This window comes from Mytilus trossulus, chromosome 12, assembly GCF_036588685.1.
Source record: "Mytilus trossulus isolate FHL-02 chromosome 12, PNRI_Mtr1.1.1.hap1, whole genome shotgun sequence".
Classification (NCBI taxonomy): domain Eukaryota; kingdom Metazoa; phylum Mollusca; class Bivalvia; order Mytilida; family Mytilidae; genus Mytilus; species Mytilus trossulus.
Genome location: NC_086384.1, coordinates 32071754 through 32099104, shown reverse-complemented (window position 1 = coordinate 32099104; position 27351 = coordinate 32071754). Strand labels below are relative to the sequence as shown.

The following is a 27351-nucleotide window of genomic DNA, read 5'->3' as shown; positions in this document are numbered from 1 at the left end:
AGCTTGAAGATAATGTAGTACTGGTGTTTGAAAACTAATAATAGAAAGATGCTTTTGAAACTTTGAGCTCTTCTATTTTGATAGCATACAGCTTGAATTAAAATGTACTGAATTTTCATCGTTTAATCAAATAATTAAACTTCGTTTTGAAAATGGCAACCACAAATATTACTACGAAACGAGACGGCAGTTTCTAGGTTATGCTTTTATCGGTATTCTTCAGACATGCGTCAAATCCATATATGTGTGCCTCCAAACAGGAGTACTATAATCCCGGTTTCAAAGGTTTCCTACCTCCCTGCGGTTGAAGAGAAAATTAATACCGTGTTTATATATTTCATGAATGAAGATTTTTCAATGCTGACTACGATTTTTACAAATGTTTAATAAACATGTAAAAGCCAGAGAGAATCGAAAGTATCATGGTATTTCATCTCGCCCCACAACAAACTCGGCCTTTTACATATTCTGCATTAGAAAATTTGACTATAACAAAATTCGTACTTATACTACTTGCAATTAAGTTTCCTACACAAAGTTTTAGCTCAGTTCTTATTATTTTTCTTCTTGTGGTCTATTTAGGTGTATTTTCAGGGGCCAATAGAAGGGATGAATTAACTATAGAACACTTTGGGATTTTTTTTTTTAATTTTCAAATGACTATAACTTGAAAACAGTAAGTGACAGACACACATGGTTTTCAGTAATGATCACAGGACCATAAATCAAATTAAATTTTGGTTGAGTTCATGGGGTCACCCCACCCAACCCCTCATGTTTAAGAAATGAAAAACAGTCAAGATCCCCACCCCTAAACCATATATATTCTTATACGGTACAATAAAACAAATCAATTGAAATAAAAGGAGAGTCCCCTGGGGTCACTCGCACCCCCTTGTTGTTTGAGAACTTGTTAACAGTTGAGATCCCCACCCATAAACCATATTATATATTTTTGTATGGGACAATGGAATAAATAAAATGAAATATAGAGGACTTCCAGAGGGTCAGTAACCCCACCCCTTTCTTTTTGAAAACTTGTAAACGGTCGAGATCCCCACCCCTAAACCATATATATTTTTGTATGTGGCAACAAAACAAATCAAATGAAATAAAGTGGGAGTCCCTTTGTTTCAGCCCCACCCCCTCATGTTTGAGAACTTGGAAATGGTCGAGATCCCCACCCCCTAAACCATATATATTGTACTGGATAATAAAACAAATCAAATGAAATAGAAGGCGAGTTTTCAGGGGTCACTCCCACCCCCTTGTTGTACGAGAACTTGTAAACGGTTGCGATCCCCACCCATAAACCATCTATATTTTTGTGTGGGACAATCAAATAAATCAAATGAAATATAGAAGAAGTCCACAGGGGTGACCCCCCCCCTTCTTTTTGAAAACTTGTAAACGGTTGAGATCCCCACCCTTAACCATATGTATTCTTTTATGGGGCAACAAAACAAATCAAATGAAATATAGTGGGAGTCCCTCTGGGTCATCCCCACCCCCTCATGTTTGAGAACTTGTTAACGATTGAGATCCCCACCCCTTAACCATATATATTCTTGTAGTGGACAATTAAACGAATAAAATGAAATATAAGGAGAGTCCCTCGGTGTCACCCCACCCCATCCTGTTTTGAGAACTTGTAAACAATCAAGATCCACCCCTTCTTTTCGAAACTTGAAAACTGTTGAAATCCAGACACTGAAATCACATATATTCTTGTACGGAATAATAAAACAAATCAGATGAAATAAAAGGCTAGTCACCTAGGGTCACTCTTACCCCTACCTCCTGCCTGTTCTAGAACTTGTAAACGTTCTAGATCCCCACCCCTAAATCATGAATATTACTGTACATGATTTCAAGAAGATTTGAATGACATACAGGTATAATACCTAGACGTCACTTGTGAATATCACTTTACTAGACCAGACCAATTTGTATTGGACTTTGCCCAATGTCAGGCGACCGAGGGAATGACTAATTTTGAGAGCTTTGTTTGGGCAGAGACTTCGTAGCAGCATCCTGTTACAATTACTTCTTGTATAAAGTTGTTTTTTTTTAAGTAGGAAAAAAAGGTAACCACGCAATCTACACATTTACAATCTATTTGAAATATTACAATCTACGGTTGCAAATTTTCCACAGGTGCTATGCAGCACTTTGATTTTCTACAGTATAAACTATTGAATATGGACGTATAATTTTGATAACAAATTACTGATTCTGAGAAGCCATAGAGAAAGGTTGGAGATTTTTAAACCCATAAAATTAAAAAAAAACTATCAAGTCTATAAACTTTTAAAACTGTAATAAAACAACGATACTGGTCTGCTAAATATTGTGTTATGAAGTTGCTTTGTAAGTTTTTTTATTGAAACAATTATTGATAAAACAATACATTTTTTGTTTCAGTATAGCACAAGATATATTCTGGAAGTTATACAATCAAGGATTTATATTGAAAGACAGCATTGATCAACTTCATTGTACAGCTTGTAATAGGTAGGTTACTTTGGATTACTCATTATTTGTGAGATACCCATTTTTATGGATTTCAAGGGTAAAGGTTAACAATGATTGTTCAACTAATTACAAATTTTCTATAGGATTGAATTCAGACTTTGGTAAAACCATTAAAATCAAATATCAGCAAAAGTACAAAAACACTTATTATATTTTTTTAAATTAATTAGACTCTTTTGTAAATTTTCTAATGTATATTTTGATCTAAAAGCTGTCACACAAATACAGAAGACAATATTGTTCACGATGTTTCATATTTGTACAAAATTTTGCCTTTCATTTCGAATGAAAAGCTTGTCAGGATTTATATAAAAAAACTATTGATGAAGATGTTTTATATTTGTATGTTCTCTCTGGAAGATTTACACACGTTTGTTTCTGCTGTGGAAAATTAATTAATGCCGTAGATCTACGCAACCCGAAGTGTAAACTATGTAAAGCTACACCTGTCATCAAAAGTACACATGTATTCCTAGATTTACCTAAGGTAAAGCTATCTCAGTCATCAAAAGTACACAACATTTATTCTTAGATTTACCCAAGGTAAAGATACATCAGTCATCAAAAGTACACAACATGTATTCTTAGATTTACCCAAGGTAAAGATACCTTAGTCATCAAAAGTACACAACATTTATTCTAAGTATTACCCAAGGTAAATTAAAGCTATCTCAATCTTCAAAAGTACACAACATGTATTCCTAGATTTACCCAAGGTAAAGCTACATCAGTCATCAAAAGTACACAACATTTACAGGTTCTATAAACAGTTTCGTATAAAAAACTTGGGGTTATTCCTAATAACTTACTTATTATACTAAAAATAACCATGGAGGGAAACCCCTGTTTTTTTACTCAATTGGTGAAAAAGTATCATGTTTTTTGTAGTTGATTGTAAAAATCAGTTAATCAGCTTTCAATTAAAACAGATTGAATGATTGAAATAATTTTGAAAATTATATTAAATATACATGTTTTGAGGGGAAACAACACTGTAAACATCCTGTTATTTGGCAAAGAAAATTGAAAACTTATTTACAGCCACTGTAGCTCTTTTCGGAGCAGGAGACTGTACCCTGAAACAAGATGTTTTTGAAAGGCCAGGTAAAACCCTATAAATTTCATACAGTTTTGATTATGAAAAATGTGCATGGATCATGTCTTCATGGCTGTGCACATGACCTGGTTTCAAGTTTTTTATGTTAATATTAGACCTTTTTTTCCCCATGTTCATTGGATGGAATGTTTTTAATATATTAAAAGTACGCATTATTTTTATTTCATTATAAACTAGAGAACATTCTGATTCCAGTGATATCTAGTTTTATACAAGTACCTTTATTAATCAGTCCACCACTAAGGGTCACTTATGCATGGTCCCTCAAAATGTGACGTCATAGAAAAAAACTTTTGATTGCACCCTTAGATTTACCCTAGGTAAAGCTATCTCAGTCATGAAAAGTACACAACATTTATTCTTAGATTTACCCAAGGTAAATTAAATCTATCTCAATCTTCAAAAGTACACAACATTTATACTTAGATTTACCTAAGGTAAAGCTATCTCGGTCATCTAAAGTACACAACATTTACACTTAGATTTACTCAAGGTAAAGCTATCTCAGTCATGAAAAGTACACAACATTTATTCTTCGATTTACCCAAGGTAAATTAAAGCTATCTCAATCTTCAAAAGTACACAACATTTATTCTTAGATTTACCCAAGGTAAAGCTACATCTGTCATGAAAAAAGTACACAACATTTATTCTTAGATTAACCCACAATAAAACTGTCTCAGTTGACAAAAAGTACACAACATTTATTCTTAGATGTGCACAATGTAAAGCTATCTCAGTCATCAAAAGTACACAATATTTATTCTTAGATGTGCACAAGGTAAAGCTACATCAGAAATCAATCTACATACTGTAAACCAAACTTATATTTCTGAGATACTTTCTTTTGCGCTATGCCCTTTCTAGCTAACTTCACAGGGATTTATTTTCATGATAGTCTTATTTTTTTAGGAATTTATGTTAGGACATCTGGGTTTTACTAATTCCCGACAATTCACCTTCACTCTATTTTTCTTCTCGCTCAAGTAGTGAATAAAAAAAAAGTTGCTTGTGAAGATAAGTTAGTTTACATTATTCAGAATTCATTTGAATTTTACATATAATGAACAAGTCATTTTTAGGCAGTTAAGCTGCCTTATGCGAGCACCCTAGATTTGTGTTCTACCCAATAAATGCTGAAATATGTGCCATTGTTATTATCTAGCTGGATGTTATGTTATTTATAACTAATTGGACAGTTTTTTCATACTTTTAATTCTTGATTACAAAAAATATGACCAGAAAAACCTTAAATGATCGTCGATTTATCAAAAATTTTTGAGGTTGCACATAGGAAGAAGGGCATATTAGGAATCTTTATGTAGTTTATTATCCCCCGAGATTTTGGCTAAGCTGTCAAAGAACAAATGTATGAAATGTTTAAAAAATCTCTAAAGACAAGTAGTTTAGATTTCCCAAATGGCAAAAGTCGTAGGAATATTGTTTGTCGTCAATACGTAGTTAACTACGTCAGTAGTCTTAAAATAAGTTCCACTGTTCATGCTGTTGATGGCTATTTTAAATTATAAGACGAAATGTTTGTATCTTTTCAATTTAGAGGCAGGGGTTCAAATTAGCGGTTGTCCGAGGTCTGCAACCTTCCACTTTTGCAGTCGGACTTTCGACATGGTTACTAGCTACGCTCGACATGCCCGACTTGAGATAAATCTTGAGAGGAAATAAAAAAATAACTTTGCAAAGTCTCCTAATAAACGATCTCAAAACTTGTTTTTAGCATTATTATTCATGACAGCGATGTTCATTTTGTTCAACCGCTAGCTTTATACAGAAAATCGCCAACAAATAATGTGTAAATTCGAGTAAAATCGTATCTGACAAAAACAACATTGAAAACAAAAAGGCTGACATGAGAAGAAAATTACAATATCGGATCCGATTCTAGAAGCGGATATGGGTAATTCCGGGTTTTGGCGATCAACTTTTAAAAAAATCAGACAGATGACAAAATACATCTTTGCATGGTAAATAAATATAAACACAATTGAAAACCAAAAGATATATGTAAAAGAATGAAAAAACAGAAAATATTTTGTACTGAAATTTAAAATTACTTTTTGACAAATTTTAATGTCAAAAATCCAATACAATTTGAGTCTTTGTGACAGCTGGGAACAGTATATCTAACATGGTCCTGGTGACAGTATAAATTTTCTTTATCAGTAATACATGTTGGTAAAGCAAGTTAGATGCTTTTAAAGAGTAAACATATTACTGCAATATCAATGGGTATTTTTTCCCCTCAATTTTGATGGGTCAGTTAAAGTAGCTGGAAGTTTCTTATTTTACACATATAGTGCAACTAGATTATATGATACCTGAATGTAAGCAAATCATATGATATGTATGTGGAGTCCTTTGGGGCACTCTACCCTCTCCTGTTTGATAACTTTGAAACGGATGAGATCCCCACCTCTCAACCATATACATTCATGTATGGGACTATATAACTAATCAAATGAAATATAGGTGAAGTCCCTAGGGTCACCCACCACCTCCTGCTTTAGAACTTGGAAACAGTCGAGATCCCCACCCTCAACCATATTTATTCATGTATGGAACAATATAACAAATTAAATGAAATACAGGTGGAGTCCCTGGGGTCACCGCACCCCTCCTGTTTGGGAACTTTGAAACAGTCGAGATCCCCATCCCTAAACCATATTTATTCATATATGGGACAATATAATAAATCAAATAAAATATAGGGGGAGTCCCTGAAGGTCATCCCACCCCTCATGTTTGAGAACTTGAAAACGGTTGAGATCCCCACCCATAAACCATATATATTCATTAGGGATGTCAACGAGTACTCGAATACTCGGGTACTCGATCGGAAGGCCGAGTACTCGAGTACAGTTTTAGTACTCGGATACTCGTTTGCTAGTTATATATCTTGAGATATTTCTCTTCACATTTCTACTCACTTTAGTTCCGTTGAAATATCCCCTGCGTAATACTAAATAAAATTAATTAACAACATAAATATGTTTATCCTGAGGATACTACCTATTATAGTAGTTTCAGCAATGTCCTTTCCTTCCGAGGAAATGCATTCATGTACACTACTGGTAACAAAAAATAAAAAAGTCGAACAGTCTTTAGTTTGAAATTATTGACCATATCTTATTTCTAAACAAGAACAAAATCAAAGTGACCTGGGTGAACCCCATGAACCCCATGCAGCTGATTAGAGACATTTTCAACGGTGTTTGTACACGGATAAATACTTTCTTGGATTAATAATTAACTTATCACAAGCCGTAAAAACTTACCTTTGTTTGTTAATCAAGACATGTAAATTAATTTAATTACTCTGTATTTGAAACTTAACTAGTGTTGTTTAATTTACAATTTAAAGATAGGCGAATTCCGACAGCGACATTCAGACCCAAAAAGATAAATTCAGGCAAACGATAGTGCAAAAAAGCATAACACAGAAAAAGTAAGACTGAGCAACACGAAAAAGCACTAGTAATTTGAAATCCAATATTGTTGTTGACAAATTAATGAACAAGTCGTATTATAATACCAACTCCTCAGGAACAGATGTAAAATATATTGTCTACTTTGTCGGACTTTATACGCAAATATTTTTTATTTTATTGAAAATTGGTTCAGGAACACGTACACAAACACTAATTGTTATTATGATAGGTTATTTGTAGAAACGGCGATCGGTAGTTCATTGTTTGACTGACACAAAAAAACAGAGGACCAAGCTATGTTTACAGTACGTTTGTTTTTCTTAATATGTTTATAAATGGTATAAATAACATAAATACTGCATCCAACTAAAATCTTAACTTTTCAATAGACGTTTAAGATTCTTCCGAGTACTCGCGAGTACCCGAGTATGACATTTCCGATCTTTTGACATCCCTAATATTCATGTATAGGACAATATAACAAATCAAATGAATTATAGGGGGAGTCCCTAGGGTCACTGCACCCTCCTGTTTGAGAACTTGGAATCAGTCGAGATCCTCACCCCTTAACCACATATACTCATGTATGGGACTAAATAACAAATCAAATAAATTATAGGGGGAGTCCCTGCGGTCACCCCACCCCTCCTGTTGTTTGAGAACTTGGAAACAGTCGAGATCCCCACCTTTAAATAAAACCATATATTTTCATGTATGAGACAAAAGAACTAATCAAATGAAATATAGAAAGAGTCCTTAGGGGCACCCTACCCAATCCTGTTTGATAACTTGGAAACAGATGAAATCCCCACCCCTCAACCATATATATTCATGTATTGGACAATATAACAAATTAAATGAAATATAGGGGAAGTCACTGGGGTTCCCCACCCCCTCCTGTTTGAAAACTTGATAACGGTCGAGATCCCCACCCCTAAACCATATATATTCATGTATGGGAAAATATAAAAAATCAAATGAAAAATAGGGGTAGTCCCTAGGGTCACCCCACACCCTCTTGTGTGTGTTTTGAGAACTTGTAAAAGATTGAGATACCAACTCCTAAACCATATTCATTCCTGTTTGTCATTTCAAAAAGATTGAATGACATACAAGGTCAATCTCATAGGCGTCACATATGCATATCACTTTGCTAGACCTAACACCTGTCAGTTTATTCCAAACTTAAACATCATGGACTTGGGGTGAAGGTGGGAGGCATTTACATTTACTATGGACAGGTGAGTCAGACCTCACCATTGATCCCTGTGGTAGTAAAAATTTGTCTGATTTGTGTCTCATAACTTTTGTACTGTAGATATATATATACGTTGCTATTGAAAATATTTATGTTTGCCTTGGTTTTTGGTTAACTGCCTACAGTGCTTACAGCGCTTTGATTCTTTTGGCTTTTAGCATAACAATAAAAAAAGGCAATTGATGTTTATATTTCATTGATTTCATTATACTGTATATATTTTTCAAAGGAAGTAAATATAGAATAAAGAAAAATTTGTTTTTGCCACTGACCTTGTTGAGGTAAAATAAATGTAAGCACAATTTAAACATAATTTTGCAACTACTGATAATTTATTACTTTTTGAAAAATAATAAGATCATCTTTTTTTTTTAGATTGAACCACAGCTGCATAAACATCTAGACAAAGTATTCAAATCAGGCACATGGACAAATAATGCCAAAGTAATTACAAGCTCTTGGATACGAGATGGACTAAAGCCCAGATGTATCATAAGAGATCTAAAATGGGGAACACAAGTACCGTTGTCAGGGTACACTGATAAGGTAAATACTCCCCCTTGTTGTAATTGTTTTCTGTGGGTCTCATTAAGAGGATATGTAATGGTCTCCATTTGTCAATCCTTCTGTCTTAAGCTCATACATGTTCAGGGACCATTTGACTTAAAGCATTCATATGTGATCAACTATTTGTCAATGTGATGTTTTATCAGTTATATTTGACAATTTGTACAGGAGTTATTGAACTTTGCCCATTATTGTTTTAATATTGTAACAATAACACCTTTTATCATATACTTAGCATTAATATGATAGCTTTTGCATATGTGTAACGAACGGAAGTACACAAGCCATAATTACCCACCCAGGCTGATAACCCATATAAGCCCGGTCTGATAACCCATATCAGGGGCGTCTCGTGCAAAAACCCATAACAGTGCTTCTGGTGCAAGTTACTTCCGGTGTTTCCGGTATCGGTTGTTTATTTTTCCATTGTGACGTCAGATATTGATGACGTTAAAATTTACGGGACCTTTTGTTGGGATAGTTTAGTACTTGCTAACAAATGCCATTGGCAATTATGAATCATTTTATAGTACAACAAACATGGAGTAATAATGATCATGAAACTCTTCCAAATATTCAATGTTTCAAAATGCCTCTATAGGAAATGTAACCATACAATGTACATATATATGGAGGTAGTGATGCTGTTGGTTGACAATTATAGCATATTGGACTTATAACTTAACTTCTTTATAAAGTTTTTGACTGTTTTAGTTGTTGCATTTGGGTGTTGTTTTTTTTGCCTTACATAAAACTATTGTCGGAAGTATATGATAAAGCGATTAATACATGGCCTTTTCCATATCAGCCTGGGTATCATCCCTCGACCCATATCAGCGCCTCGACTCCGTCTCGGGCTGATATGGGCGTCTCGGGATGATACCCAGGCTGATATGGAAAAGGCCATGTATTAATCTCTATCTAATGAAACTTCTTTAAGTCCATTTTACAGAAAGCTCTAATACTTGGTAGGATTGTTTGCCATCATGCATATGTGAAGTTGAACACATTGTACCACCATTTTTAGTAATATGACTGTCCATTTTTATGCCCCATTTATGGGCATTATGTTTTCTGTTCTGTGCATTTGTCTGTTGGTTCGTTCGTCTATCCGTCCGTCGTCTGTCCGTTCGTCCCGTTTCAGGTTAAAGTTTTTGGTCCAGGTAGTTTTTGATGAAGTTGAAGTCCGATCAACTTGAAACTTAGTAAACATGTTCCCTATGATATGATCTTTCTAGTTTTACTGCCAAATTAGTGGGGCATTTGTGTACTTGGTACACATTCTTGTTTCAAATATTGTGACACATCATCTATAATCAACCACCTGTTTACCTAATACTTGTTGAAGGGGTATCATTTGTTAGTGTTTTTGATGAAGTTGAAGTCCAATCAACTTGAATCTTAGTACACATGTTCCCCGTGATATGATCTTTTTAATTTTAATGCAAAATTAGAGTTTTGACCCCAATTTCACGGTTCACTGAACATAGAAAATAATAATGCGAGTGGGGCATTCGTATACTATGGACACATTCTTGTTTTATGTATTTGAAAATAGTTATAAAAAGCTTTTGATAAAAAAAACTTTTTTTAAAACAGATGTTTTATGCATGAAGATTCCTACATACAGGTAAACATATATTTGACCTTTCACAGGAGTTTTATGTATAAGGATTCTTTCTTTTCACAGTTGCTGTATGTATGAAAAAGACCTATATGTATGTATAATTGTCCTTTTTGACAGGTGTTCTATGTATTGTTTGATGCACCCATTTGATATATTTCAATAACAGCCAATTACACAGAGCATTGGGAGCAATGGTGGAATAATCCAGACAAGGTAGTACTCTATAAAGTTAGAGGACCAGTCTATTCGTCTTTATGAGCCATGTATAAACCAGGAAATGAACTACCGCACAGTTTTAATACTGATGTCAGATAACTATCATTAAGAGATGGATATACTTTAATGAATGTAATGTTTCTAGATCTTCTTCATCAGAAAAAGTTGAAGACAAAAAACCTTGGAAGCTAAAATATAAATTCATTTGTGAGCAATCAAAACAAAAAGGACCAAATAGGAAGTCCAAAACCATTGAAGATTAGTTATTGTGATGGAATAGCAACATTCAGTACAAAATCAATTTATAAAATTAAGATTCAGCTCATTAATAATTGTTGAGCAAAGTGGCAGAAAGCTTGACAAAGGGGACAGTGATCCGGCGACCTATATTATTGAATATGCATATTAAGATAAGAAATTATGATATTTTATTTTTGTATAATATATTTTGTATTTTATTCTTTGTTTTCAGGTTGATATGTATAATTTCTTTGGTAAAGACAATGTTCCATTCCATTCTGTCATATTCCCGTGTACAATGCTAGGAGCTAACGATAACTACACAGTTTTCAAACACATGATAGCAACAGGTAATTACACATGATAGCTATAGGTAGTTATACATGACTGAAACAGGTAATTATACCCCCGCTTTAAAAAAGGGGGTATACTGTTTTACCTCTGTCTGTCCTTCCGTCAGTCCGTCAGTCCGTCAGTCCGTCAGTCCGTCAGTCCGTCGATCCGTCAGTCAGTCCGTCCGTCCAATGAATATTCCGCTTTAAAAAAAGGGGGTATACTGTTTTACCTCTGTCTGTCCTTCCGTCAGTCCGTCAGTCTGTCCGTCAGTCCGTCCGTCCCATGAATATTTTTCGTCGCATTTTTCTCAGGAACTACAATACAAGGATTTCTGAAATTTGGTTTCAGGGTTTATCTAAGACAGCTATACCGTGTGATGCGTTTTCAGATTGATCACTCGACAACTTCCCGTTTACCGAACACTTGTATGATTTTACACATGATAGCCAAGTTGAAAATTTTCGTCACATTCTTCTCAGGAACTACAATACAAGGATTTCTGAAATTTGGTTTCAGGATTTATATAAGTCAGCTATACCGTGTGATGCGTTTTCAGATTCATCACTCGACAACTTCCTGTTTACCGAACACTTGCATATTTTTGCACTATTAATATTATCCACTTGCGGCGGGGGTATCATCAGTGAGCATTAGCTCGCAGTTTCACTTGTTATACTTGATAGCAACATAAAATTACACATGATAGCTACAGGTGAATACACATGATTGCTACAGGTAATTACACATGATAGCTATAGGTAATTACACTTGATAGCTACAGTTTGTTACACCTGATAGCTACAGGTTAATACACATGATAGCTACAGGTAATTACACCTGAAAGCTACAGATAATTACACCTGATAGCTACAGGTAATTACACATGATAGCTATAGGTAGTTACACATGATTGCTACAGGTAATTATACATGATAGCTACAGGTAAATACACATGATAACTACAGGTAATTACACATGATAGCTACAGGTAGTTGCTACTTTACTTAAAGGTGCCTCCTTATTCCAAAAGATTTGAAAGCCCTGTTCTATAATATTGAAAATCGTGCATTATAGATATAGAAAATCTGACAAAGGCAGAAATGTTCAGAAGGTCAAAATTTATATATAGCTTGTTGTTCAATTGACCAAATTGTTGGATAATTATTGTTTAAAGATGGCCTTGAAATGTGTAAAACCTTTAGGTGATAAATAATTATATTTCTTCTATAACTAGATGTAAAATTAACAGATAAGATTATGGAAAAAGTTTCAAACATTTGAAGGATAAGAATGAATCCAAAAGAAAATTAACAGATGAGGTTTTGAAAACAGTTTGGAATATATGAAGGATAAAATAAAGACATTAAGTGATAAGTATCCCCTGAAATGTGACAATTGATTGAATAGGTATTGACATTCACAATTTTGGCAGTGATCTGTATCAGGATTTGATGTTGATCTTTGAATGATTTGTAATTTAGAAAGTTTCCCGTTTAATAAATGCTTATAACTTGGAGAGTAACATTTAAATCATATGGATAATTTGACTTGAATGACGATAATTACCAGCATGAATCAATCTGTAAATGGATTTCATGTTGATCTTTAAAAATTTGTAAATTAGAAATTTTCCTACATAAAAAATGCTATTCGTATGTGACGTCATTATTTCACCTTGTACACAAAGCCATGTTCTGATTAACACAAAATATGTTTGACACATAAACACAAACTTACTTTAAACATTCTAGCTATTTTCATGTTTATCCTAGTAAAATAAACTTTATTATACCCCCGCTTAAAAAAAGGGGGGTATACTGTTTTACCTCTGTCTGTCCTTCCGTCAGTCAGTCCGTCCGTCCCATGAATATTTTTCGTCGGCTTTTTCTCAGGAACTACAATACAAGGATTTCTGAAATTTGGTTTCAAGGTTTATCTTAGTCAGCTATACCGTGTGATGCGTTTTCAGATTGATCACTCGACAACTTCCTGTTAACCGAACACTTGCATGATTTTACACATAATGTCTGTCCCTCCGTCAGTCAGTCCGTCCGTCCCATGAATATTTTTCGTCGCATTTTTCTCAGGAACTACAATACAAGGATTTTTGAAATTTGGTTTCAGGGTTAATCTAAGTCAGCTATACCGTGTGATGCGTTTTCAGATTGATCACTCGACAACTTCCTGTTTACCGAACACTTGTATGATTTTACACATGATAGCCAAGTTGAAAATTTTCGTCACATTTTTCTCAGGAACTACAATACAAGGATTTCTGAAATTTGGTTTCATGGTTTATCTAAGACAGCTATACCGTGTGATGCGTTTTCAGATTGATCACTCGACAACTTCCTGGTTACCGAACACTTGTATGATTTTACACATGATAGCCTAGTTGAAAATTTTCGTAACATTTTTCTCAGGAACTACAATACAAGGATTTCTGAAATTTGGTTTCAGGGTTTATCTAAGTCAGCTATACCGTGTGATGCGTTTTCAGATTCATCACTCGACAACTTCCTGTTTACCGAACACTTGCATATTTTTACACTATTAATATTATCCACTTGCGGCGGGGGTATCATCAGTGAGCAGTAGCTAGCAGTTTCACTTGTTATACTTGTTAGCTACATTTTGTTACACCTGATAGCTACAGGTAAATACACATGATAGCTACAGGTAATTACACCTGATAACTACAGATAATTACACCTGATAGCTACAAGTAATTACACATGATAGCTATAGGTAGTTACACATGATTGCTACCGGTAATTATACATGATAGCTACAGGTAAATACACATGATAACTTCAGGTAATTACACATGATAGCTACAGGTAGTTGCTACTTTATTTAAAGGTGCCTCCTTATTTCAAAAGATTTGAAAGCCCTGTTCTATAATATTGAAAATCGTGCATTATAGATATAGAAAATCTGACAAAGGCAGAAATGTTCAGAAGGTCAAAATTTATATATAGCTTGTTGTTCAATTGACCAAATTGTTGGATAATTATTGTTTAAAGATGGCCTTGAAATGTGTAAAATCTTTAGGTGATAAATAATTATATTTCCTCTATAACTAGATGTAAAATTAACAGATAAGATTATGGAAAAAGTTTCAAACATTTGAAGGATAAGAATGAATCCAAAAGAAAATTAACAGATGAGGTTTTGAAAACAGTTTGTAACATATGAAGAATTAGATAAAGACAAAAGAAAAATTAACAGATAAGGTTTTGAAAACAGTTTGGAATATATGAAGGATAAAATAAAGACATAAGTGATAAGTACCCCCTGAAATGTGACAATTGATTGAATAGGTATTGACATTCACAATTTTGGCAGTGATCTGTATCAGGATTTGATGATGATCTTTGGATGATTTGTAATTTAGAAAGTCTGCCATTTAATACATGCTTATAACTTGGAGAGTAATATTTAAATCATATGGATAATTTGACTTGAATGACGATTATTACCAGCATGAATCAATCTGTAAATGGATTTCATGTTGATCATTAAAAAATTGTAAATTAGAAACTTTCCTACATAAAAAATGCTATTCGTATGTGACGTCATTATTTCACCTTGTACACAAAGCCATGTTTTGATTAACACAAAATATGTTTGACACATAAACACAAACTTACTTTAAACATTCTCGCTATTTTCATGTTTATCCTAGTAAAATAAATTTATTATACCCCCGTCAGTCAGTCCGTCTGTCCCATGAATATTTTTCGTCGCATTTTCTCAGGAACTACAATACAAGGATTTCTGAAATTTGGTTTCAATGTTTATCTAAGTCAGCTATACCGTGTGATGCGTTTTCAGATTGATCACTCGACAACTTCCTGTTTACCGAACACTTGTATGATTTTACACATGATAGCCAAGTTGAAAATTTTCGTCACATTTTTCTCAGGAACTACAATACAAGGATTTCTGAAATTTGGTTTCAGGGTTTATCTAAGTCAGCTATACCGTGTGATGCGTTTTCAGATTGATCACTTGACAAATTCCTGTTTACCAAACACTTGTATGATTTTACACATGAAAGCCAAGTTGAAAATTTTCGTCACATTTTTCTCAGGAACTACAATACAAGGATTTCTGAAATTGGTTTCAGGATTTATATAAGTTAGCTATACCGTGTGATGCGTTTTCAAATTCATCACTCGACAACTTCCTGTTTACCGAACACTTGTATATTTTTACACTATTAATATTATCTACTTTGACGGGGGTATCATCAGTGAGCAGTAACTCGCAGTTTCACTTGTTATACTTGATAGCAACATGGAATTACACATGATAGCTACAGGTGAATACACATGATTGCTACAGGTAATTACACATGATAGCTATAGGTAATTACACTTAATAGCTACAGGTGAATACACATTATTGCTACAGGTAATTACACATGATAGCTGTAGGTAATTACACTTGATAGCTACAGGTGAATACACATGATTGCTACAGGTAATTACACATGATAGCTATAGGTTATTAAACTTGATAGCTACATTTAGTTACACCTGATAGCTACAGGTAAATACACATGATAGCGACAGGTAATTACACCTGATAGCTACGGATAATTACACCTGATAGCTACAGGTAATTACACATGATAGCTATAGGTAGTTACACATGATTGCTACAGGTAATTATACATGATAGCTACAGGTAAATACACATGATAAATACAGGTAATTACACATGATAGCTACAGGTAGTTGCTACTTTATTTAAAGGTGCCTCCTTATTTCAAAAGATTTGAAAGCCCTGTTCTATAATATTGAAAATCGTGCATTATAGATATAGAAAATCTGACAAAGGCAGAAATATACAGAAGGTCAAAATTTATATATAGCTTGTTGTTCAATTGACCAAATTGTTGGATAATTATTGTTTAAAGATGGCCTTGAAATGTGTAAAATCTTTAGGTGATAAATAATTATATTTCCTCTATAACTAGATGTAAAATTAACAGATAAGATTATGGAAAAAGTTTCAAACATTTGAAGGATAAGAATGAATCCAAAAGAAAATTAACAGATGAGGTTTTGAAAACAGTTTGTAACATATGAAGAATTAGATAAAGACAAAAGAAAAATTAACAGATAAGGTTTTGAAAACAGTTTGGAATATATGAAGGATAAAATAAAGACATAAGTGATAAGTACCCCCTGAAATGTGACAATTGATTGAATAGGTATTGACATTCACAATTTTGGCAGTGATCTGTATCAGGATTTGATGATGATCTTTGGATGATTTGTAATTTAGAAAGTCTGCCATTTAATACATGCTTATAACTTGGAGAGTAATATTTAAATCATATGGATAATTTGACTTGAATGACGATTATTACCAGGATGAATCAATCTGTAAATGGATTTCATGTTGATCTTTAAAAAATTGTAAATTAGAAACTTTCCTACATAAAAAATGCTATTCGTATGTGACGTCATTATTTCACCTTGTACACAAAGCCATGTTTTGATTAACACAAAATATGTTTGACACATAAACACAAACTTACTTTAAACATTCTCGCTATTTTCATGTTTATCCTAGTAAAATAAATTTATTATACCCCCGTCAGTCAGTCCGTCTGTCCCATGAATATTTTTCGTCGCATTTTCTCAGGAACTACAATACAAGGATTTCTGAAATTTGGTTTCAATGTTTATCTAAGTCAGCTATACCGTGTGATGCGTTTTCAGATTGATCACTCGACAACTTCCTGTTTACCGAACACTTGTATGATTTTACACATGATAGCCAAGTTGAAAATTTTCGTCACATTTTTCTCAGGAACTACAATACAAGGATTTCTGAAATTTGGTTTCAGGGTTTATCTAAGTCAGCTATACCGTGTGATGCGTTTTCAGATTGATCACTTGACAAATTCCTGTTTACCAAACACTTGTATGATTTTACACATGAAAGCCAAGTTGAAAATTTTCGTCACATTTTTCTCAGGAACTACAATACAAGGATTTCTGAAATTGGTTTCAGGATTTATATAAGTCAGCTATACCGTGTGATGCGTTTTCAAATTCATCACTCGACAACTTCCTGTTTACCGAACACTTGTATATTTTTACACTATTAATATTATCTACTTTGGCGGGGGTATCATCAGTGAGCAGTAACTCGCAGTTTCACTTGTTATACTTGATAGCAACATGGAATTACACATGATAGCTACAGGTGAATACACATGATTGCTACAGGTAATTACACATGATAGCTATAGGTAATTACACTTAATAGCTACAGGTGAATACACATTATTGCTACAGGTAATTACACATGATAGCTGTAGGTAATTACACTTGATAGCTACAGGTGAATACACATGATTGCTACAGGTAATTACCCATGATAGCTATAGGTTATTAAACTTGATAGCTACATTTAGTTACACCTGATAGCTACAGGTAAATACACATGATAGCGACAGGTTATTACACCTGATAGCTACGGATAATTACACCTGATAGCTACAGGTAATTACACATGATAGCTATAGGTAGTTACACATGATTGCTACAGGTAATTATACATGATAGCTACAGGTAAATACACATGATAAATACAGGTAATTACACATGATAGCTACAGGTAGTTGCTACTTTATTTAAAGGTGCCTCCTTATTTCAAAAGATTTGAAAGCCCTGTTCTATAATATTGAAAATCGTGCATTATAGATATAGAAAATCTGACAAAGGCAGAAATATACAGAAGGTCAAAATTTATATATAGCTTGTTGTTCAATTGACCAAATTGTTGGATAATTATTGTTTAAAGATGGCCTTGAAATGTGTAAAATCTTTAGGTGATAAATAATTATATTTCCTCTATAACTAGATGTAAAATTAACAGATAAGATTATGGAAAAAGTTTCAAACATTTGAAGGATAAGAATGAATCCAAAAGAAAATTAACAGATGAGGTTTTGAAAACAGTTTGTAACATATGAAGAATAAGATAAAGACAAAAGAAAAATTAACAGATAAGGTTTTGAAAACAGTTTGGAATATATGAAGGATAAAATAAAGACATTAAGTGATAAGTATCCCCTGAAATGTGACAATTGATTGAATAGGTATTGACATTCACAATTTTGGCAGTGATCTGTATCAGGATTTGATGTTGATCTTTGGATGATTTGTAATTTAGAAAGTCTCCCATTTAATAAATGCTTATAACTTGGAGAGTAATATTTTAATCATATGGATAATTTGACTTGAATGACGATTATTACCAGCATGAATCAATCTGTAAATGGATTTCATGTTGATCTTTAAAAAATTGTAAATTAGAAACTTTCCTACATAAAAAATGCTATTCGTATGTGACGTCATTATTTCACCTTGTACACAAAGCCATGTTTTGATTAACACAAAATATGTTTGACACATAAACACAAACTTTCTTTAAACATTCTCACTATTTTCATGTTTATCCTAGTAAAATAAATTTATTATACCCCCGCTTTAAAAAAGGGGGGGTACACTGTTTTACCTCTGTCTGTCCTTCGGTCAGTCAGTCCGTCCGTCCCATAAATATTTTTCGTCGCATTTTTCTCAGGAACTACAATACAAGGATTTATGAAATTTGGTTTCAGGGTTTATCTAAGTCAGCTATACCGTGTGATGCGTTTTCAGATTGATCACTCGACAACTTCCTGTTTACCGAACACTTGTATGATTTTACACATGATAGCCAAGTTGAAAATTTCCGTCACATTTTTCTCAGGAACTACAATACAAGGATTTCTGAAATTTAGTTTCAGGGTTCATTCAAGTCAGCTATACCGTGTGATGCGTTTTCAGGTTGATCACTCGACAACTTCCTGTTTACCGAACACTTGTATGATTTTACACATGATAGCCAAGTTGAAATTTTCGTCACATTTTTCGCAGGAACTACAATACAAGGATTTCTGAAATTTGGTTTCAGGGTTTATCTAAGTCAGCTTTACCGTGTCATGCGTTTTCAGATTGATCACTCGACAACTTCCTGTTTACCGAACACTTGTATGATTTTACACATGATAGCCAAGTTGAAAATGTTCGTCACATTTTTCTCAGGAACTACAATACAAGGATTTCTGAAATTTGGTTTCAGGGTTTATATAAGTCAGCTTTACCGTGTGATGCGTTTTCAGATTCATCACTCGACAACTTCCTGTTTACCGAACACTTCCATATTTTTACACTATTAATATTATCCACTTGCGGCGGGGGTATCATCAGTGAGCAGTAGCTCGCAGTTTCACTTGTTTTAGCTGCTTACATAAAATGTTATGATATATTGTTATTAAAACATCATAAATTAACTCTGCTATTATTTTTTAAACTTATTTAATATGGAAATATTCATAATGCATGGGGAGGAAACAGGAATAGCCAAACATTCCTAAGACATTTTCGTATGCTTTGACCTATAAAAGTACGGTATGTGTCCTATTTGAATCGAAATAATTCCTTCATGGAATGCTCTATGCACTTTTTAAAATGGGTTGGCATTATTTTTGATCATATTTTACACCTTGCTAACACTCAGGGTAAAATACCAACAAATATAATGCCTACCCATGTTAAAATGTGCATAGAGCAGGACAGGAAGAAATTAATTCCTAAATATAAACTTGGAGAGTTACATTTAAAAAATCATATGGATAAATTTGCCTTAAATGACAACTTTTACCACCAGGAAAAGATCTGTTAAGGGATTTGATGTTGATCTTTGAATAATTGGTAAATAAGAAATTTTCCAATTTAATAATAACATGAACAGTACATGTACCAATTTTTCAACACCAGATGTGTATTTCGACAATCAATGTCTATTCAGTGATGCTTTAGCCAAAATTATTGGAAAACCCAAAGCTTCTTATAACAAACTCAATTTTCAAACCGTTGCACTTTTGCAGACATTGCTAGGAGATTGTTTCAAACAGAAATAGTTTAACAGATGTATTGATATTTATTAAAATTTGCATATGGTCAATTTCTACCTAATTCAGCTCAAATGCTAATTACTTGGAGAGTCAAATTTGCCTGGAGAAAAAGTTTTTTTACCTGGAGATAAAGATTTATAGTTGAACTTGATTTTGATCTTTGGATAATTTGTAAATTAGAAACTTCCATTTAGTAAATGTTAATAACTTTGAGAGTAACATTTAAATGATGAACAAATTAGCTGTTAATAATGATTTTTGCCAATTTTCTGAATTTTGGCTTTTTTTTTGAAAATCATTATACTAGAGATAAACTTTAAATGGCAGAAATGATCAGCGAATAGTCTCTATGGCTGAAAATGTCAGTTACCTACTTATAAATAATTATAAGTGTTTGGTTGAAAGTATTGAAGATGGAGAAAAACTGTAGAAGCAAATATTTTGGTTTATTTGTATTTGTTTCTCTTCTTGTTTCAAATATAATAAGTGCAAGGACACTTGCTGATATGTCAGTTTTCTACTGTTGTTTAAAGATACCATTAAAATGTGTACAATTTTACGGCGTTTGATAATTGAATTCCTTTTAAAACTAGATATAGATTAAACTGATAAGGTTATTATCATATGAAGGACAAAATAGAGACAAAAACAGATCACCTATTAAAGTGTCCGTGAAGTTTTCAATATTCCATGAAATGTGACAATTGATTTGATATTGACATTCAAAATTTTTGCAATGATCTGTAAAAGAGAATTGATGGTTGATCTTTGGATAATTTGTAAAGCAGAAAATCTCCTTTTTAATAAATGCTAATAACTTAAACAGTAACTTTATATCAAAAAGGCTTTTTTTTATATAAATTTATTGTATATGACTAAACTCTGAAGGTTAAAAATAAGTACTTGATCTGTTGGCAAATGACCTTGCTAAAACAGCAATGACTATTTCATCTGATTGATATTTAACATGTTTAATGAGGTAGAAAGATTTGATTCGCAATCTTAATATATGACTGTTTTAATGTATATGTTAGTGGCAATAGGTGAAATTAGGCATTAAGCTTAACTACAAGGCAATAAGCTAACGCCTAGGCAGTAAGTCTAATGCCTAAATGATGTTTGGCATTAGTCTTAAACCCTAGGATTTAAGCTAAAAAAATGTGTGCAGGCATTAAGCTTATTGCATAAAATATAAATGTGAGCAAATCAAGATATTTATTCATTTATTTTTTTTTACATGTGTTACATAATACCATTAGGAGAACTGAAGTTTAAAATATCATCTACCGGAAATAAAATCACTAATTAAATTTGTTATCCTTTACATCAAAAATCATCAAGTAATACCGTAAAAAATATGATAACTTGATAGAAATTTGAGTTAAAATCATTTGTTATCAAAATTGTGAAACTGCGTTTGCACTGTCTCCTGTTTATCGTGCATCTGCACCAGCTACTTAAACATTTTGATTTACATGCGTATTTGAAAATGACGATGACTGATGGGTTGCTGCCACACGAACACAACTTGTTTCACAATTGATTTCGTATTCTAGAATTCAATTTCGCCTACAGATGCTCATCTCATGAGATGCCTATCTCATTTGATCCAAATGTTCCTAGGAGTTTTCCAAATGTTGAAGCTACAGCAGCATTGCCCGTATCATTGAACTGAATGAATTAAATTCATTGAAATATCGATAAAACAATATTTGTAGAATAATTAGTTATTTGCAATTACTTACAGTGGAATACAAAATGAATCCGTGTTGCATATGCATGGGGATTTTGAACGGTCTTTGTGGCATTGATCTGCATCTGATTCTTCGTGTGCAGATCCTGGATTTTTTTAAAAGAGGGAAAAGGGGCGAGAAAGTCAGTTTTGATGCCAGTTGACCACTTCGTTGCTTCATTGTCCCTCATCCATTCAGTTAGCATGTCATTGATATCTCCATTCGATCGCTCTACCCTGTGCTCAGGAAAGTCTTGGCTTCCCATGAACAACAAGTTCTGAACACATTAATTTTAACTCGGATATGACCAAAGCTGTGAATTCTGGACCATTGTCACTTTGCAGTTTACAGGGTGCACCAAAAAGTGTGATTTAATTGAAAATCCTTCAAATCAAAATACCATAGAATTATCTAGGAAGACATAAATTTTTAAATTTACCTCATCATTCTTGTTGACTTTAGCTATCAAACTCTCAAAATCTCCAATGGTAAAAATTTCATACCTTTTAATACGACCGCAAAAAAAATTGCGTCGTATAATGGTATCATGTCGTCGTCGTCGTCGTCCGAAGACACATTTACTTTCCGGACAAAAACTTTAGATTAAGTGAATGGATCTCTATACATTTTTACCAGAAGGTTTAATACCACTAAAGGAAGGTTAGGATTGATTTTTTTTAAGTAAGTGTATTAATCTCTCTGAAATTCCACCACAAGTTTCCATACCATGAAGGGATGGTTAGTTATGACTTTGGGGGTTATGGCTCAAAATGTTTTGGAATCAGGGACAAAAAAAAAGGCGAAATTAGGGTAAACAAAGGGGAAAAACTAGGTTTTCCGGACAATTACTTTAGATTAAGTGAATGGATCACTATAAAGTTTTACCAGAAGGTTTAATACCACTAAATGAAAGTAGGGATTGATTTTGGGGGTTATGGTCCAAAAAGTTTAGGAATAAGGGGTCCAAAAGGGGGCCCAAAATAAGCATTTTTGTAGTTTTCAAACAATAACTTGTGTTTAAGTGGATGAATCTCTCTGAATTATACCACAAGTGTCCATACCATTAAGGGATGGTTAGTAATAAGTTTAGGGGTTATTGCAAAAAAAAGGGGTGATAGTTTTCCAAAAAAAATTCTGAGTTTCTCAAATTCCACATTTTTGAAAAGTTTGAAGAAGAAATCTTTAATTGCACAATATTGCATAATAGATTTGTAAGATCTTGACATTTGTTTTGTGTCAGAAACTCATAGTATGTCAAGAATTTGATCACAATCCAAATTCAGAGCTGTATTAAGCTTGAATGTTGTGTCCATACTTGCCCCAACTGTTCAGAGTGCGACCTCTGTGGTCGTATAAAGCTGCGCCCTGCGGAGCACCTGGTTAGATTATAGTAAACTTGGAAACCAGTCCTGCCACAAAGTTAACTTATGCTTGGACAAATTCGATCAAAACCAGACCTGTTCCCAAGTTAACTTTTGACTGGTCTGCTCAACACTAAGTTAACTTGTAACCAGGACCGCTCTTCGATAATTAAAAAAAAAAAGATTTTTAATATCTTTGTTTCGTAGTATAAACATCGAAAATAAAGTAATTTGAAAATTAATACTTCCGTTTTATGAACAGGATTAAATACAAATATTTTAAAATAAGTACGAACAGAACGAAACACAAATTTATCTGTGATCTGACAATATATCTATTATAAAAACGATCTCGGTTACAATGATAACAGGCACTCAATATATATATATTCCGAGATCAAATTCAATCATATTATGTATATTTTTGAAAAGAAGTATATTTGATGTTAGGTGTATACGTCCTTGTTAGTTATACATCCTTGAACTATGCAGCCACAGTAGTTTTGATGCCTCCAGTTGACTAGTACAACAAAATTATTTGACCGCATCCACCAAAACTGACCATATATGCACTTTAATTTGTAAATCTATATACCTACATAGTAAATCAGTCATATTTTTTTTGTCAGGATTCAATGTATAATGCAATCATGACAATGGTCAGCAAAATTGCAATATAATAACAACAAATTTTGGTTCGCATAAATTTAAAATACCAGCATGTCCTCATTTTATTCAAAATATTGATACGTAACAAAATTTCAGTAGATTTGATACCTCCAGTTGACTTGTACAACAAAATTATTTGACCGCATCCACCAAAACTGACCATATATGCACTTTAATTTGTAAATCTATATACCCACATAGTAAATCAGCCATATTTTTTATGTCAGGATTCAATGTATAATACAATCATGACAATGGACAGCAATATTGCAATATAATAACAACAAATTTTTGTTCGCATAAATTTAGGATACCAGCATGTCCTCATTTTATTCAAAATATTGATACCTAACAAAATTTCAGTAGTTTTTATACCTCCAGTTGACTTGTACAACAAAATTATTTGACCCCATCCACCAAAACTGACCATATGTGCACTTTAATTTGTAAATCTATAAACCAGCATAGTAAATCAGCCTTATTTTTAATGTCAGGATTTAATGTATAATACAATCATGACAATGGACAGCAATATTGCAATATAATAACAACAAATTTTTGTTAACATAAATTAAGGGTGCCAGCATGTGATCTTTTTACTTAAAATACTGATACGTAACAAAATTTCAGTAGTTTTGATGCCTCCAGTTGACTTGTACAACAAAATTATTTGACCGCATCCACCAAAACTGACCATATATTCACTTTAATTTGTAAATCTATATACCTGCATAGTAAATCAGCCATATTTTTTTATGTCAGGATTCAATGTATAATACAATCATGTAAACGGACAGCAAAATTGCAATATAATAACAAAAAAAATGGTTCGCATAAATTTAGCATACCAGCATGTTCTCATTTTATTCAAAATATTGATACGTAACAAAATTTCAGTAGTTTTGATACCTCCAGCTGACTTGTACAACACAATTATTTGACCGCATTACCAAAACTGACCATATGTGCACTTTAATTTGTAAATCTATATACACCATGACATACCCGCATAGTATTAATCAGCCATATTTTTTTATGTCAGGAATCAATGTATAATACAATCATGACAATGGACAGCAATATTGCAATATAATAACAACAAATTTTTGTTCACATAAATTTAGAATTCCAGCATGTTCTCATTTTATTCAAAATATTGATACGTAACACAATTTCAGTAGTTTTGATACCTCCTGCTGACTTGTACAACAAAATTATTTAACTGCATCCACCAAAACTGACCATTTGTTCACTTTAATTTGAAAATCTATATACCCGCATAGTAAATCAGCCATATTTTTAATGTCAGGATTTAATGTATAATACAATCATGACAATGGACAGCAATATTGCAATATAATAACAACAAATTTTTAGTTCACATAAATTTAGGATACCAGCATGTCCTCTTTTCATTCAAAATATTGATATGTAACAAAATTTCAGTAGATTTGATACCTCCAGCTGACTTGTACAACAAAATTATTTGACCGCGAATCCACCAAAACTGACCATATGTGCACTTTAATTTGAAAATCTATATACCCGGACAGTAAATCAGTCTTTTTTTTTATATCAGGATTTAATGTATAATACAATCATGACAATGGACAGCAATATTGCAATTTAATAACAACAAATTTTTGTTCGCATAAATTTAGGATACCAGCGTGTCCTCCTTTTATTCAAAATATTGATACGTAACAAAATTTCAGTAGTTTGAATACCTCATGCTGACTTGGAAAACAAAACAATTTGACCAAAACTGATCATATGTGCACTTTTATTTGCAAATCTATATACCCGCATACCATTATACCGAGCGCCTTAATGTCTTCTCCTGGCGCTCCTGTTCACATTTTAGTAGGACCGTTAATGTACACATAATCAATAATATTGGAAAACTATTAATGCAAAAAATATTCTGAATAAATTGAGAAATGTCAGAATTTCATCTCTTTATTCACAATAACAGTCACATCATATATAGGAGTTCATGATGGTGTACGTGTAAAACAAAACTATTATGCCACATCATCAAAGTACCAACACTGACATGTCTGAATTCATTTGTACTATTTAAAATGATTTAATAAAAAAAAGTATACGAGGTTCTCTTCTTGGAATCTATTATGTCGGTTGATTGATTTTGTTTATAGTTAAACGTCAAGTGGCAACTATTTCATTAAAGTGCGCATTGAGTATAGTTTTAGGACGTCCCATATAAATATCGGCAATGACAAATCTCTCAATAAATCTGACGAAATTTGACGAGATTGTTGATAGTTTTACCACACCGTATGCTTACGGACACAGTACAATTTCTGTTATAATATTCTGCGGGAAATAGAATAGTAAATCCAATGCAAACAAGTTGAATATCAATGAAATATCCATGCAAGTATAAATTTATGCATAAAGTAAAATTTAGGAAGGGACAGGTAAACAACGGGGAACGAAGTAACGTAGACAATGTTGCCGATATCCCGTGATATAAGAATATTGTTCCGATGCGTTGGATAACCTTTCTATCCGCCTTCTAATAAAAAAAAACTCTGTGTGATCGTATAGCCATTTTGTATTTATATAAGAATATATGTATATCAAAGAGAGCATTTGTATAATATCTAGTAGAGTCTAGCGAGTAAATAATAAATGATATCTGTGGAAAAACAATGCGAATGTTGTTTACATATTTTAATGAAAGCTCAGGTCTGATATGAAAACTCTTATAACGATAATCTGTCATATGTCCTCAGGTCTGGTCAATAGCAGACTTGTCCACAGGTCTGGTCAAAGCCCCCCCCCCAATTCCAAACTATTTGATTTAAGTTTTTTTATCCTACATCGATCTTTTGATGTCGTCCCTAAGAATATAATTAAGAAACTCCTTTATATCAAGAATAAATCACCGAATATACATAAATTCCAGATTTCACTTATTGCCTTAATTTATGTTTGGCAATAGGTTGAATACTCATCATCAGATTTCAGGAAATAAGCTTAATGCCTCAAAATTTCAGGCAAAAACTTAATGCCTAGGCGTTAGCTTATTGCCTAGGATTTAAGCTTAATGCCTAACTTCACTTATTGCCGCTAACATATATATGACTGTTTTAATATATATATGACTGTTTTAATAGTCTTAAGTATGCATCTTACTTTTGTTAGTAGTGTTTGACCTCATTATTAGCTCACCCGACCTTGTGGACCATTACTTGGCATTTTTGATTGTCATCAATCATCCATTATCCATACTT

General features: G+C 33.0%; 1 pseudogene; it reads left to right on the top strand.

Annotated features, from left to right (window-relative positions):
* LOC134692365 (methionine--tRNA ligase, cytoplasmic-like) overlaps positions 1-27351 on the top strand; it is a 131970-nt pseudogene that overhangs the window by 7042 nt on the left and 97577 nt on the right.